The 15,793-nt window shown below is 36.0% G+C and overlaps 1 long non-coding RNA gene and 1 pseudogene across 1 annotated transcript; one reads left to right on the forward strand and one right to left on the reverse strand.

Moving 5' to 3' along the window:
- Positions 1 to 6,374: 6,374 nt before the first annotated feature.
- On the reverse strand, positions 6,375 to 9,414 carry LOC110759342 (receptor-like protein EIX2; annotated as a pseudogene).
- A 3,516-nt stretch (positions 9,415 to 12,930) lies between these two features.
- LOC110759346 (uncharacterized) lies at positions 12,931 to 14,389 on the forward strand. The gene is made up of 4 exons (XR_015834049.1): positions 12,931 to 13,250; positions 13,703 to 13,872; positions 13,965 to 14,022; positions 14,159 to 14,389. It is a non-coding gene; the product is annotated as an uncharacterized LOC110759346 (long non-coding RNA).
- The last annotated feature ends 1,404 nt before the right edge of the window (positions 14,390 to 15,793 follow it).

Here is a 15,793-nt window from a genome sequence, read left to right on the forward strand (position 1 = left end):
GATTCTGCATTTCTTCATTGTCATTACCGGTAACCACCATATCATCTACATAGATGATCAGGGCCGTAAGCTTTCTACCACGACGCTTTAAGAACAATGTGTGATCTGAGCTACTCGGAGTGTACCCAAATCGTTTCATGGAATCAGTAAATCTCCCAAACCAGGCTCGGGATGATTGCTTTAGCCCATACAGAGATTTTCTCAGCTTGCATACGGTATTAGGACCGGATGTCATAGGAATCCCTGGTGGTGGATCCATATATATTTCTTCTTGTAAGTCCCCATGAAGAAAAACATTTTTTACATCATATTGCAGTAGTGGCCAGTCAAGATTTGCAGCCAAGGATATGAGAACACGTACAGTGTTGATTTTGGCAACTGGTGCAAACGTCTCCTGGTAGTCAATTCCATATGTTTGTGTATATCCCTTGGCCACTAATCGAGCTTTGTATCGGTCTATGGATTCATTAGCTTTGTATTTAACAGTGTATATCCATCGACATCCAACTGGTTTCTTCCCATGTGGTAAAGGAACCATTTCCCATGTAGAATTCTTTTTCAAAGCTTCCATTTCAATTGCCATTGCTTCAGTCCATCTAGAATCTGTCACAGCATCCTGCCATTTACTTGGAACACATACAGTAGATAATTGATTGACAAATGATGCATATGACTTTGACAATCTATGGGTGGACACATGGTTATTGATGGGGTATTTAGATTTAGCATTAAGGTCAGGAAAATATTGAGGTTTAGGTTTTCCCCTAGTGGATCTAGGTGGAAGTGTATATGGTGCAACATTAGGTGGTTCAGTGGTTACCTCAAGTACTTCTTCATCACTAGACGAATGATGCGATGGCAGGGCAGGAGGGGTTGTATTTTGTAGTTGATCATCAGGGACATCTTGATCACCTTCTGGTTCCATAGTCTCAAGGTCTTCACTAAGGTCAGGACTGGACAGATCATGATTTTCTTCAGAATTTTCAACTCTGTGAAAAAGCGACCAGTCGCTGGGTTCTTCACGACCGGTCGCCTGGGGAATTTGAATTGTATTCGTCTCTGTGTAAAAACGACCGGTCGTAAATGTGTCGCAACCGGTCGCATGGGGCACTTCGCGACTGGTCGTCAATGGATCGTGACCGGTCGCCTGGGGCACTTCATGAGAATCTTCAACTCTGTGTAAAAACGACCGGTCGCAAGTAGGGTGGCGACCGGTCGCCTGGGGTACTTCTCCGATTTCTTCAGCATTTTTTTCAATATTCTCTTCAAATGACAAGTCCTTCTCTTCACTCCCCCTCTCCCCCTGAAGAGAAGGGGTCTTGGAAACCATAAAGTAGGCCAAATCTTCATGAAAAATGGTATCCATAGTGACAAAGATTTTTTGAGTCGGAGGATGGAAACACTTGTATCCTTTTTTATTCAAGCCATATCCAATGAACACACATCGGAGGGCACACGGATCCAGCTTACTCCGTTGATGAGAAGGAATATGAGCATAAACAACGCAACCGAACACACGAGGAGGCAACTTGAGAATGGTAGGAAGAGAGATGTGATAAGCCAAGGTATCTAGTGGAGTTTGGAAATTCAGAACGCTACTAGGCACCTAATTAATCACATAGACTGCAGAGAGAAGAGCATGACCCCATAAGTGATGAGGAACAGATTTATCAAGCATATAGGCACGGGCAACTTCAAGTAATTGGCGATTCTTTCGTTCGGCGACACCATTTTGTTGTGGAGTGAAGGGTGTGGAGGTTTGATGGATGATGCCTTGGTCCTTGAAGAATTGAGCCAAGGAACCATTCACATACTCCCCACCATTGTCAGACCGAAACACTTTGATGGATGCTTGGAACTGAGTGGTGATCATAGCATGAAATTTGCGGATTGTGGTGGTAACATCACTTTTATGGGAGAGCAAATATACCCATGTCATGCGGGTACAGTCATCTATAAATGTAACAAACCACCTCTTGCCAGTAGAAGAGACTTTAGCAGGGCCCCAAACATCGGAGTGAATCAACTCAAAAGGAAATTCTGTTTTACTATCACTTGAGGGAAATACAGTGTGATGGCTCTTGGCCAACACATATGTTTCACACTTAAACTGAGAATCAACTAAGCCTTGAAATAAAGATGGAAACAACCGTCGAAGGTAGCCAAACGATGGATGTCCTAAGCGACGATGCCATAGCCAAATCTGTTGTTGAGCACGTGAGTTTTGAACATGGACAGCTCGTGGTGGTGATGAGACCGTCAAGGTATACAACCCCCCTCTCCGTTTACCATGCCCAATCGTCTCGTGAGTCGTAAGGTCCTGAAACTTACAATGAGAAGGATAGAATGTGGCATAACAATTATGTGAGTCAAGGAATTTCCCAACAGACAACAAATTGCATTTAATAGAAGGGACAAGTAGTGTATGAGGTAAGGACAATTTAGGGGAAAGTGATATAGTCCCTTCTCCAGCAACATTAGAAGGAGCCCCATTGGCACTAGTGATGTAAGGATAATGAGATTTAGGAGATAAGGTGGAAAAAACAGTGGAGTCAAAAGTCATATGATCAGTGGCACCAGTATCAATTATCCTTGTAGTAGAGCGTGTACCTGAGTCGGGGTTGGAGTCGGAGAGTAAGGCAGGAGATGGAGACTCACCGGTAGTCATGACATAAGCAGTCTTGGGTGCCATGTTGCGGGTCTTGTGTGAAAGTATGGATACGTAAATGCAGCGGAAGATTTCAAGAACACAACAGGGGTACAACAGAACCAAGTAACCAAAGGAACACAAGTTTGAATTATGCAAGGACAAGGTTAAGTAGAGACAAGGTTTAAGCAAACAAGCTTAGAGTTTCAGCAAACAAGAGCACAAATTAGGATTGTGATCACAACCAATTTTAAGGCAAGGCAAAGTATGAGATAGGAATGATATAACAGCAAATTATGGGCAAAGATAGGTAGAGATTAGGCAAGAACAAGGTTATGCAGAGGCGACCAAAATCGATTGCTCTGATACCATGCCAAAGATAGTGTAATTGAGAGAGTAGAGAATGTGAAATAAGAGAGGTTTTGCAGAGAATGCAAATCTAATTTTTCTCATTTCTCATATTGAATATATATCTACAAGTATAGACAGAGCTAGAGATAGCTATCCGTTGGTTACAATACAATACACAATAAATTACAATCTCCAAAGCATGAATTATGTTTCCATGTTTCTAGCTTGTTGTGTTCCCCTAAAACATGGAAAGGTGGTAGACAAGCTTTTCCATGTTTCTAGCTTGTCTCAAGTCATTGTCAACACTAACTTCATGGGGAGACACTACCTAACCAGCATGTCCAAAAGAAGCACCAGGTCTGAACAAATGCAAGGGTTTAAAGGCATTGCAATGGCTTCTTACAGCTCTAGTAGTAGAATACTTATCCTCACACACCTACGACAAGAACTCGACTGTCTATCCCCTCTCCAGGCTTAGGATACTTTGAACCAAAAGAAAGAATATGACAATTTCACTACACTATATTTAGTTTGAATTTAGCATTCTTTATATCAATTTATAAAATTGATGGTTTCAGTTTATCTTCATGGTTTGAATTTACCATCACATATTGGCATAGTAGACTTATTTCCTTTGAAGAATTAAAAAAGGAGATTGAAGTTTCTTTTTTAGTATCCAGGTACACATGCTTGTAGAATCGTGTTACACATTCTTGATGAACTGTTTGAGTGCTTGTGTTTCTAAAAGCATACTAGAGATAAGTTGACCTGTGCCCATCCGTTACGTTTATGGAGTGTATAATCCATATTGTGCGTAGCAAATGATACGTTGAATAGTGATTAGCATCAAATGCTTCGCCAAATTGGTTCAAGTACTGAAAGAATTTTTAAAGCTGCAGTTAAGTTGCTATTAACATGTCATTTCATTTGGCTTTTAGCATTTATTGTTCATTTAATTATGGTGTAGTATCTATTTGGTAGGATAGATAGAAAATGCTAATGGCCAACGCAATCATAATGTGTTCTGATAAGAATGAAAGGAAAAGGAAAATAAAGGTAATCTAGTTTAGTTTGTAGCCAGAGCATTCAGTTCGGGTTGGTTTACTGACTAACAGTAAACAGAAATTTTAACCAAGAACTTGTGTATGTAGTCCAAACAAATCTCTGCTTGTGCCTGCTCTCTCCCTCTCTACTGGTCCTGCTACTTGAGTTTGCTTGAGTTTGCTTGTGTTACTGCTTTCATCATATCACTAATTCAATGTTCCTACAAAATTAGATGCCTTATAGATTTTCAATTTGCATAATTTTTGCAAGGATGATCTCTGAATAAAGATGTGAAAAATGGTTGGTTTGGATCGTAAAATGTTTTTTTTTTCTTTTGTAGGGTACCCTAAAGGGTGTCCCTCAATAGAGTCAATGACAGGGGGCAGTCCGAAGTGTAGGTCTTCTCTCCTAACTTTAGTGAGGATAAGTTCGTATTTAATTTAAAAAGAAAAAGAAAGAAGCTAGACTCTTATTCATATTGGTCTATGGAAAGATAAAAATAGAAGAAAAATTTGTCAAATGTGGACAAGTAGACAAGTAATGAACTTAATTATTTTTATCAAATGTGAGTTCGTCTTTCCAGCTCGTCTCAAACACGTTATAAAGAAAAGTAGAATTACAAGTCACAATAAGAAGAGAGCCACATATTTATACGCGAAACAGGACCACATCAATGATCTGGTTCTGCTAGTAATTGAATGAATCATGCATGGAATTAAAAATTTGGAAGATAAAATATTGATTGAATTATATATGCATAAAGTTAATTTGGTAAAAGCTTGAATTCAATTCATATAGGCAGCCTTTGTTTTTCTTCTGGTCTGAAATGAATTTCAATGAAGTGGGGAACTTAATTAGGTAAGACTTGTGGAAATTTGGTTTGGAAGCATGAATTAATGTGTGAGTGGCTCCACAAAAGACTTTACCTTCTCAGATGTTGCACATCTTGAGAATCCCCAGTTCCACAAGAAAATCAGTCATAGTTTTAATCTAATTGGGGTTTAATAATAGGCCTGACCGTAGATCACGGGAAATTATTGATTGACTTGACTTGAGATGGTAATTAATGTGCCTTCCCGTGTCCACTCATGGATCATAATTTAGCTAAAAACACACAAAGGTTATTTTAAGATCTCTTTATAAAATTTGAACTCCAATCATACTCCCTAGTTTATGAAGTCATAAATACTATAATTATTTTTTAATTCAATATGATTGGTCAATCTCTATTAAAAATAGAGTACTGCAATTTCCATCTCCTATTCTATTTCTCCACCCACCTTATGTTCTAAAATAATTTTACCAAAATCACATTTTTCAAAAGTGACTTATCTTTTTGAAGTGGGATGTTGCTGGGTATGCTAAAAACAAGAGCATGCATTCATTTTTGGCACATCCTTTCAACTTCAGATCGGATTCTTTCCTATTTAATTGAATTTATATCCTTGTAACGTGTTTGACAAATTCACACAGACAAAAGACCAAAACAGATGATACATCTGCTACTGCTAGAAATTAAGTTGGCCACTAATTTCCAAGATGCAAGTGGCTAGAAAATTGACTTGAGACTTGAGTAATTGACTAAATTTTAAAAGTCTTAATCATATAATCGCATTTTTCTTCTTTTTTTATTTTTCAATAAATGAAATTCATTGATTTTGGGATTAATGGACAAGACTTGTGGAAATTTCAGGCTTATAGGCCAGGCTTAGGGTCTCCGCCTAACTTTTGTGAATAGAACTTTAATGGTCGGGCGGGCCCTATCTTAATGCATTCACACTGTTGATCTAGTAAGTGTACTTTGAATTGAATTTTTTTTTCATTCACACTGAATGAATGAGATCAATGTATATATTTATGGCTTTTGTTTGGTTGATTAAAATAACACTATAGCTGGAATTAATACATAATGGGAGAAGTCCGAATCAATTGTTCTTAAAAGTAATTAAAAATAATACAAAATCATATTCATTCCTACCAAGCACTCGAAATGAACTCATAATCTTCTGTAGATATTTGTGCAAGACACAGTAACAAATCATTACTATGAACTATGGGATGGGAGAAAACAAAAGAGAAAATTAATTGGCTTTCAGTAGTAAATGATATGATTTAAAATACTCTATAGAAAAGAACATTCATGGCAAACAATTGTTTCAAGTTCTTACAAATCATTTACCACTACATAATTGCTAACAAACAAAGACACAGTAACAAATCTTTATTAAGGAAATTCCCACTGCATAATCCAAAACTTGAAACTTCTGCAGATATTTAATTGCTTCCATGGCAACTATATGCACTCTTCAAGTCAACTGAAGCTGCAAGTAAACAAGAAGAATTCATAACTTCCCTCCATAAGTTTTAAAAGGACAGTTAATAACTTAATTATGATGTAAAAACAGAAGAATTCATGTACATACAGCTTATCTATTAAGCATATCCTTTAGTTGCCGCTTGATCAAAGCTACTTGCACATAAAGCCAATCATTTAAACCATTCAGGAACTTGAAGTATGCGTATCTCCATGACCTCTTGAATATCAAAGTGCCGCAAACTCCCCAAAATCCAGCAACAAACCCAAGCCCCATACTGATGTAAAATCCCAGTGTTATAAGCTCATCCTTATCATCCTCTTGATTTCTCATGTCAGTTTGCACATTTTGATCAGCACACGGCTTTTTAAGTGGAGGTCCACAAAGTTGAGGATTTCCAGCATAAACAGAGGGATCAAAGCCTTGGAGCTGAGTCCCGATGGGAATTTTGCCAGAAAAATTGTTAAATGACAAGTCCAAGACACTAAGACGATCGATCCGCGAAAGGCTTGTTGGAATTCTTCCTTCTATATGGTTTCTTGACAAATCAAGGACATCCAGTGACTGCAAGTTTCCAATCTCTGGAGTGATTTGACCTGTTAATTGGTTTCTCGATAGGTTTAAAGAAATCAACCCAACAAGATGTGTGATTTCACTTGGAATCTCCCCTGTTAATCTATTGCTTGACAGATCAATTCTCTTCACAAGTCCCAATGTGTTTTTGTATGAGTACATTCTTCCTTTCCATATGAATGTTGCATTATCCTCATATTCAACTTCAACTGATTTATTAGTAGTCATCATGAAAAAGAAATGTGAGATGTTCAGACTTGGATTTCCTTTCTGAGCTAGAGTAGTCAGATTGTTGAGGCATTTGGGTATGCTTCTAGAGATATTGTTCATAGAGAAATCCAAAATTTGAATGTGTGTTAGATGGCATAATTGTGAGGGCAGGCTTCCATTGAAGTGATTAGACGAAAGCATCAGGATAACCAAATCCTTTAAGCCAACCCCTAACCATTTAGGTATTGGTCCGGATAATTTATTATCCCCAACATCAATGACTTTTAAACTTGTGCAATTCTTCAACGACGAAGGCAACTGTCCCACAAATCCATTGCTTCTTAATTTGAGTGTTTCAATCCGAAATACAGAGCCAATTGTTGTAGGAATTTTCCCGGACAAAGCATTGTAACTCAAATCCAGCATGACTAGATTTGTCAAATATGTCAAGCAATCTGGAACTTGTCCAGAAACATTGTTGTTTGAGAGATCAAGAAAGTCTAAAAACATAGCTGCACTTGAACACAAGAACGAAATTGACCCTGAAAGTTTATTATTAGAGAGATCTAGATGTGAGGTTTTGGAGAGAAATAAGGGGATTGGACCTTCCAATTGGTTCAAACTCAGACGCAGTTCAGGGAAATATGAAAATTCAAATGTCAAATTTACCAATGTACCTCCAATTTGGTTACTTGCGAGATTCATAAATGTCACATTACGACATAAACTCCAAAACCAACTTGGAAGGATGTCGGAAATGTTAGCATCAGAAATATCAAGGAATGAGAATTTTTTCTGAGTTTGAAGCCATTTTGGGAAATCTGGACCCATCTTGCAAGACCCCAAATTTATGTAGTCCAGTTGGAAAGGAGGAATCCAATCAGCATGGATGTCTAAAACTAGCGAGTTAGAAGATAGATCCAAACTCTGTAATTTGGATTGTTTTGAGAAATGAATTCCTGAAATTACTTCGCTTAATTGATTGTTATTAAGAAACAAGAGTTCCAAAGATGAAAGCTTTGTAAGATCAGGTAATGACCCTGCAAGATAATTCCAAGAGAGATCCAAAATCTCCAATGAGTTTTGAGCACATGTAGAGAATAATATTTGAACAAACTTAGAAAGTTGTCCACTCAGAATATTGCTTGAGAGACCCAATGATTGCAAACTACATAATCCGGCAAAAGAATGCGGGACCCCTCCTTGAAGTTGGTTATTAGAGAGATCAAGATGTGCCAGAGACCTCATGTTTCCAAAAACATCAGGAATTGAACCGGCTAGAAGGTTCAAAGAGAGGTCAAGATGAACAAGGCTGGTATTATAGTTGGACAACCATACGAATATTGAAGAAGTACTCAAATGGTTCAAAGAAAGGTCAACGCTAGCAAGAGATTTAGAAGAGTTTATGTAAGAAAGAGTGGAAAGAATTGGAGCAGGAAGATCACAGTACGCTAGTGTCAAGTTTGTTAGTTCAGGAAGCTTATTTATGGCTTCCGGCCAATTGAAAATATTGCTAAGATTCGAAGAAATCAAGCCCAAATATCTTAACGACGAGATAAGAGGAAGCCAGTCGAGATTTTCTACATTTTTAAAGCTATTATAACTTAAGTCCAGATACACCAAGTTCGTAAGATTTCCGACCTGACTTGGAAACTTGCCTCCAAAATAAGTAAAAGACAGATCGAGGTATCTTAAATTGGTTAGAGAACCAATGAAATCTGGAACTGGGATCCCAATGAAATTAATCCCACCAAGGTCCAAATGTCGTAAATAGTGCAACTCAATCAGTTTAGGACTAATCATCTTACCTTGCAAATAATACAGTCCATGAAGATCAACTTGAATAACATGGCCCGTCTGGTTGCTACAAGAAACTCCCACCCATTTGCAACAATCTTGTTTTTGGGCTTCTGAACCCCATGAAGAGAGGAGATCGGACTTATCCACCAGGCCATGTTTGAATGCAAGAAGTGCTTGCCTTTCCCTCTCTATGCACCTCCCGGTCACATTAGTATCCCTGTGACTGTGGTCCACCTCTCCTCCTTGGGCGTATTGTAGCAAAAGCAGAGCAAATGCAAGAAAGAGTTTCAAGCACCTTTCGTGGCCTTGCATGTTAATATATTCAAGATCAACACGATCCAATTGTTTAGGGTTTAATTATTGATATATGGTTGTCACGGTGCTTCTCCATATATATAGGGAGGGGGAGGGGGAGGGGGAAAGAAAGTCTTTACGAGCTTGAATAGTATGCAAATTTTGTCATATGCTGCAAGTCTGCAACCCTCTATTCCTATATTGGAGAAAAGTTTTGAGTGTGCCAAATTGCCCAACTTTTTCAATGATGCATTAATGGCAGCACATTCTTGACTATTGAGTTTCAAATTATTAGATAGCACGTACTCAAATTTTGCCCCAAAATTTCTTTTTTTTTCCACGCAATTATTGACTTAGACTTGACATGGTGATTTATCTTCCAACATGCACCAAACTATTTAAGAATGACTTGATTTGTATTTAAAATGCAAGTCTTCAAGTCAATTTTGTGCATAAATAATTTGTGAGAATAAACTTATACAAAAACCATTATCCAACCACTTCACTTATCTAGTGGGTAAGGTTAATTTAATGTAACATTTATAACCTCTACCACTTTTTAAATTTAATTATGATTTTGACGCTTTGCATAATTGGGGAGGATTTATTTTTAAAAGATTCAGGCCATTAGGCCAAATCCGTTACGTTTATGGAGTGTATAATCCATATTGTGCGTAGAAAATGATACGTTGAATAGTGATTAGCATCAAATGCATGCTTCGCCAAATTGGTTGCTATTAACATGTCATTTCATTTGGCCTTTAGCATTTATTGTTCATTTAATTATGATTTAGTACTATTTGGTCAACGCAATCATAAAGTGTTCTGATAAGAATGAAAGGAAAAGGAAAATAAAGGTCTATGGAAAGATAAAAATAGAAGAAAAATTTGTCAAATGTGGACAAGTAGACAAGTAATGAACTTAATTATTTTTATCAAATGCGAGTTCGTCTCAAACACATTATAAAGAAAAGTAGAATTACAACTTCACAAGTCACAATAAGAAGAGAGCCACATATTTATACGCGAAACAGGACCACATCCATGATGTGTGAGTGGCTCCACAAAAGACTTTACCTTCTCAATGTTCCTACAAAATTAGATGCCTTATAGATTTTCAATTTGCATAATTTTTGCAAGGATGATCTCTGAATAAAGATGTGAAAAATGGTTGGTTTGGATCGTAAATTTTTTTTTTTTCTTTTGTAGGGTACCCTAAAGGGTGTCCTTCAATAGAGTCAATGACAGGGGGCAGTCCGAAGTGTAGGTCTTCTCTCCTAACTTTAGTGAGGATAAGTTCGTATTTAATTTAAAAAGAAAAAGAAAGAAGCTAGACTCTTATTCATATTGGTCTATGGAAAGATAAAAATAGAAGAAAAATTTGTCAAATGTGGACAAGTAGACAAGTAATGAACTTAATTATTTTTATCAAATGTGAGTTCGTCTTTCCAGCTCGTCTCAAACACGTTATAAAGAAAAGTAGAATTACAAGTCACAATAAGAAGAGAGCCACATATTTATACGCGAAACAGGACCACATCAATGATCTGGTTTTGCTAGTAATTGAATGAATCATGCATGGAATTAAAAATTTGGAAGACAAAATATTGATTGAATTCAAACACGCTACAAAGAATATTGATTGAATTATATATGCATAAAGTTAATTTGGTAAAAGCTATAATTCAATTCATATAGGCAGCCTTTGTTTTTCTTCTGGTCTGAAAATGAATTTCAATGAAGTGGGGAACTTAATTAGGCAAGACTTGTGGAAATTTGGTTTGGAAGCATGAATTAATGTGTGAGTGGCTCCGCAAAAGATTTTACCTTCTCAGATGTTGCACATCTTGAGAATCCCCAGTTCCACAAGAAAATCAGTCATAGCTAGTTTTAACCTAATTGGGGTTTAATAATAGGCCTGACCGTAGATCATGGGAAATTATTGATTGACTTGACTTGAGATGGTAATTAGTGCCTTCCCGTGTTCACTCATCAACCATAATTTAGCTAAAAACACACAAAAGTTATTTTAAGAGCTCTTTATAAAATTTGAACTCTGATCATACTCCCTAGTTTAGGAAGTCATAAATATTATAGTTATTTTTTTAATTCAATATGATTGGTCCATCTCTATTAAAAATAGAGTGCTGTTGTTTTCATCTCCTATCCTATTTTTCCACCCACATTATGTTCTAAAATAATTTTACCAAAATCACATTTTTCAACAGTGACTTATCTTTTTGAAATGAGATGTTGCTGGTATGCTAAAAAAAAGAGCATGTATTCATTTTTGGCACATCCTTTCAACTTGAGATCGGATTCTTTCCTATTTAAATGATTTTATATCCTTGTAAAGTGTTTGACAAATTCACACATACAAAAGACCAAAACAGATGATACATTTGCTACTGCTAGAAATTAAGTTGGCCACTAATTTCCAAGATGCAAGTGGCTAGAAATTGACTTGAGACTTGAGTAATTGACTAAATTTTGAATGTCTTAGTCATATAATCGCATTTTTCTTCTTTTTTTTATTTTTCAATATATGAAATTCATTGATTTTGGGATTAATGGACAAGACATGTGGAAATTTCGGGCTCATGGGCCAGGCTTAAGGTCTCTGGCGTAATGTTTGTGAATACAACTTTAATGGTCGGGCGGATCCTATCTTAATGCATTCACACTGTTGGTCTGGTAAGTGTACTTTGAATTGAATTTTTTTTTTCATTCACACTGAATGAATGAGATCGATTTATATATTATGGCTTTTGTTTGGTTGATTAAAATAACACTATAGCTGGAATTAATACATAATGGGAGAAGTACGAATCAATTGTTCTTAAAAGTAATTAAAAATAATACAAAATCATATTTATTCCTACTAAGCACTCCAAATTAACTCATAATCTTCTGTAGATATTTGTGCAAGGCACAGTAAAAAAATCATTACTATGATTAAAAATAAAATAAAAAGTTCAAGTTTGACAACAAAACTTTGGGATGGGAGAAAAGAGAAGAGAAAATTAATTGGCTTTCAGTAGTAAATGATATGATTTAAAATACTCTACAGAAAAGAACATTCATGGCAAACAATTGTTTCTAGTTCTTACAAATCATTTACCACTACATAATTGATTACAAACAAAGACACAGTAACAAATCTTAATTAAGGAAATTCCCACTACATAATCCAAAACTTGAAACTTATGCAGATATATAATTGCTTCCATGGCAACTATATGCACTCTTCAAGGCAACTGAAGCTGCAAGTAAACAAGAAGAATTCACAACTTGCCTCCGTAAGTTTTGAAAGGACAATTAATAACTTAAGGGCTCGTTTGGTACACAGGATTGGCTTGGACTGGCTTGGACTAAATTTAGTACCATGTTTGTTTTATCTAATCCTAGTCTTAGATGGGATTGCTAATACCGGGCCCACCAAAAATACCTCCTTAGGAGGGGACTACTAATCCCATGTGGAAAGGGAGGATTAGCTAGTCCTAATGGTGACCAATGTATAAAATGCATATATTATATTGTAAAACTAATAACATATATTATTATTATTATTAAACTTACTTACACATATACTATAATGTACATATATACATGTATATACACATAAATATATCATATATGTATATATGTATATATATATATATATATATATATATATATATATATACAGTCCCCTTCAGTTGAGGGATCCCTCAAATAGTGTTATTTGAGGGATGGGGCGCTCAACCGTTGGATCTGTTTTAATGACCTTGTGTGGCTGAGATTGAATTACATCTTTTAACCCGTTTTCACACTCCTGACCCACCACAAACTCCACTTCAGTTGAGGGAACGATGTACGCTGGGAAACCAAACGTCTCTCTTCTTCCTCCAACGCTTGGAGACCTATCACGCAGACCAAACGACCCAACGTGAAGAAGAAGACTCACCATCGTCAGTTGAAGAAGAAGACCCACCATCGTCAGTTGAAGAAGAAGACCCACCATCTATGCGACAGAGGTATGCTATCATTGGTTCTGATTCTTTCAATATCTGAGCCATGGTTCTTCGATTTGGAGTTCTGGGATGAATTCTGATATGGTTTCAATGGGTTTGAAGATCACTCCTCCAGATTTTTAATGGTTTCTTAAAGTTTTGGAATATCATGTGTATGAAGTAAAAATAAACAAAAATAAACGGGTATGGTATCCTGAGTTTTGATATGGATCTTAAGAACTCATCAACAATTCTACAACTTTTTTTTTTATTGAGTACTGTAGTTTTGTAATTTTCCATCAAACCTGTGCTTTCAATGCTCCATTCAACATGGTTTGTGTTTCTTGTGATTCATAGCTACTTAGTTTTTTGTTTTTCTGGAGTACTATAGTTTTGTAGTTTTGTAGTTTTCCATCGTGCTTTCAATGCTCCATTCAATATACACACGTACTTACTTCTATAAATTTCAAGATCAGTTGTGGGAGAGTTATTGCAATAATGTTGAGCTTATAGAAGAGAATGCCACTCACTGCACATATAAAGTTGTACATATGGATGACAAAAAGAAAAAAAGAAACCGGCTGATTGTTTATGACAAATATGGACAAACACACGACAAAAGGAACTGCCCTATGCTTCAAAAATCGTAAGAATGCAAACTTATTTGTATTTTTCCTTTTTTATTATTATGTATTAACCTCATGTGTAACTTTGTGATGTTATCTTTGACCATGATAGCTCTTCAAATGTTGACAAAGATGCTTTTAATGGCATGGATAATAGTTCTTCGTCACAGGTAATTATAGTTATACACAGAACTTATATGGAGTATTTTGTTGATGAAATGGACAATAATTCTTCCACTATATAAATTGCTTGTTATTGAGAATGATAAATTTGTATTTATTTTTTCATTTACTTTGTCTTGTCAGGATGATGAGTTTTTTGGATGATGTTTCGAACTCCAGTGATTCCACCTATTTCTTAGGTTGTAGAGTTGCACTGACATACTTGAAGAAAAGACTATGTTTGCCCAATTAAGCTTCCTGCAGCTAGCCTCCTAATGGAAAGATTGTGTTTGTACTTTTTGTTTTCATTAGAATGCCTTTTGATGCGCAGTGTATTGAACAAAGAAAACCATTCAGAAATCATTTCAATTAAAAGGAAACAAATTTGTTTTGCTGCTATTCTTTAATATCATAGTTAAGTTTTGGTGTTATATGAATGAATGTCTTGGATGAGTTTACTAGTACTGAAATAGTGAAACAAACTATCATATATGCCATTAAAGTTCAGAAAAGTGGAAGAGAAAACACGGGAAAACTACCACACTATGAACTGAATAAAGTTTTCATTACTAAGATAAAATAAACTTGATAACATCAAGTATTCATTACCTAAGGGAAAAACAATTATGTACAACATCCATTGTATAGGAAGTGAGCTCGTCATCCCTATACAAATTACCAACCCACACATACAAAAAACAAAAACAAAAAAAAAAACCATCCTTATTACAGAGAAGAGCTACAAAATCCTTATTGAGTTTAAACAAACACCCGCAAAAAAAACATCATTAGTACATCAGATGTTGAACTTCAAGAGTGAACGAACAAGATTACCCCACTACAAACCTGCAATGCAAGAAAAAAAATAAAAGTAAGACCACACTACAGTTATTAAAAATAATATTGAGTTTGGGACAAAGAGGTTAGCCTTGTATTCACAAAGCCATTCAACATAGAATTGCTTGAAAGCAAGGTGGTCCTTAAATTGATTATTCAATAAATTTCACAAGTTGGCATCCAGCAAGTATTCATCTAAACAAAAAGTAGTACAATCATTATCACTTTGAATGTTTCACACTGATAGAAAGCCACAAACATTATTATTGGGGTAGTACATTAGCAAAATGCTGTTCTTTTTTTCTCCTGAAAGCAGCAAAATGTATGATATAGTTCTATACATATCAAAACTATCTGTCAAGGAAAAAAGTGTCTGAAACATCCACATTTCATTTTCCCTTCTATTCTATCTGATGTACATAAAACAGAGCCCCATGAGATTTAACTAAGATACTGAACAAGTATAGCAAAATCAACAATCATCTTTTACCACTTTGTAACTGAGAAGTACTGTTGTGAATTACTGGACCCTGATCCTGAATTGGATTGACATCTTGTTCTAGCAGCACTTCGTCCCTGAATAAAAAAATTGGGGTTAGCAATAAAAAAAAAACTAACAATAATTAGCAAGAACCCCCATTAGCAAGAACCCCCAAATTATGAATTACTCAATAGAACCCAAATCAAAACTCATCACACAGAAACGCAAGAAACCCAAAATCGAAGTTCCATTAATCAAATTGTGTTTATTTTTACTTCATACACATGATATTCCAAAACTTTAAGAAACCATTAAAAATCTGGAGGAGTGATCTTCAAACCCATTGAAACCATATCAGAATTCATCCCAGAACTCCAAATCGAAGAACCATGGCTCAGATATTGAAAGAATCAGAACCAATGATAGCATACCTCTGTCGCATAGATAGTGGGTCTTCTTCT

Source organism: Prunus avium, chromosome 2 (genome assembly GCF_965620075.1).
Source record: "Prunus avium chromosome 2, drPruAviu1.hap1.1, whole genome shotgun sequence".
NCBI classification, from domain to species: domain Eukaryota; kingdom Viridiplantae; phylum Streptophyta; class Magnoliopsida; order Rosales; family Rosaceae; genus Prunus; species Prunus avium.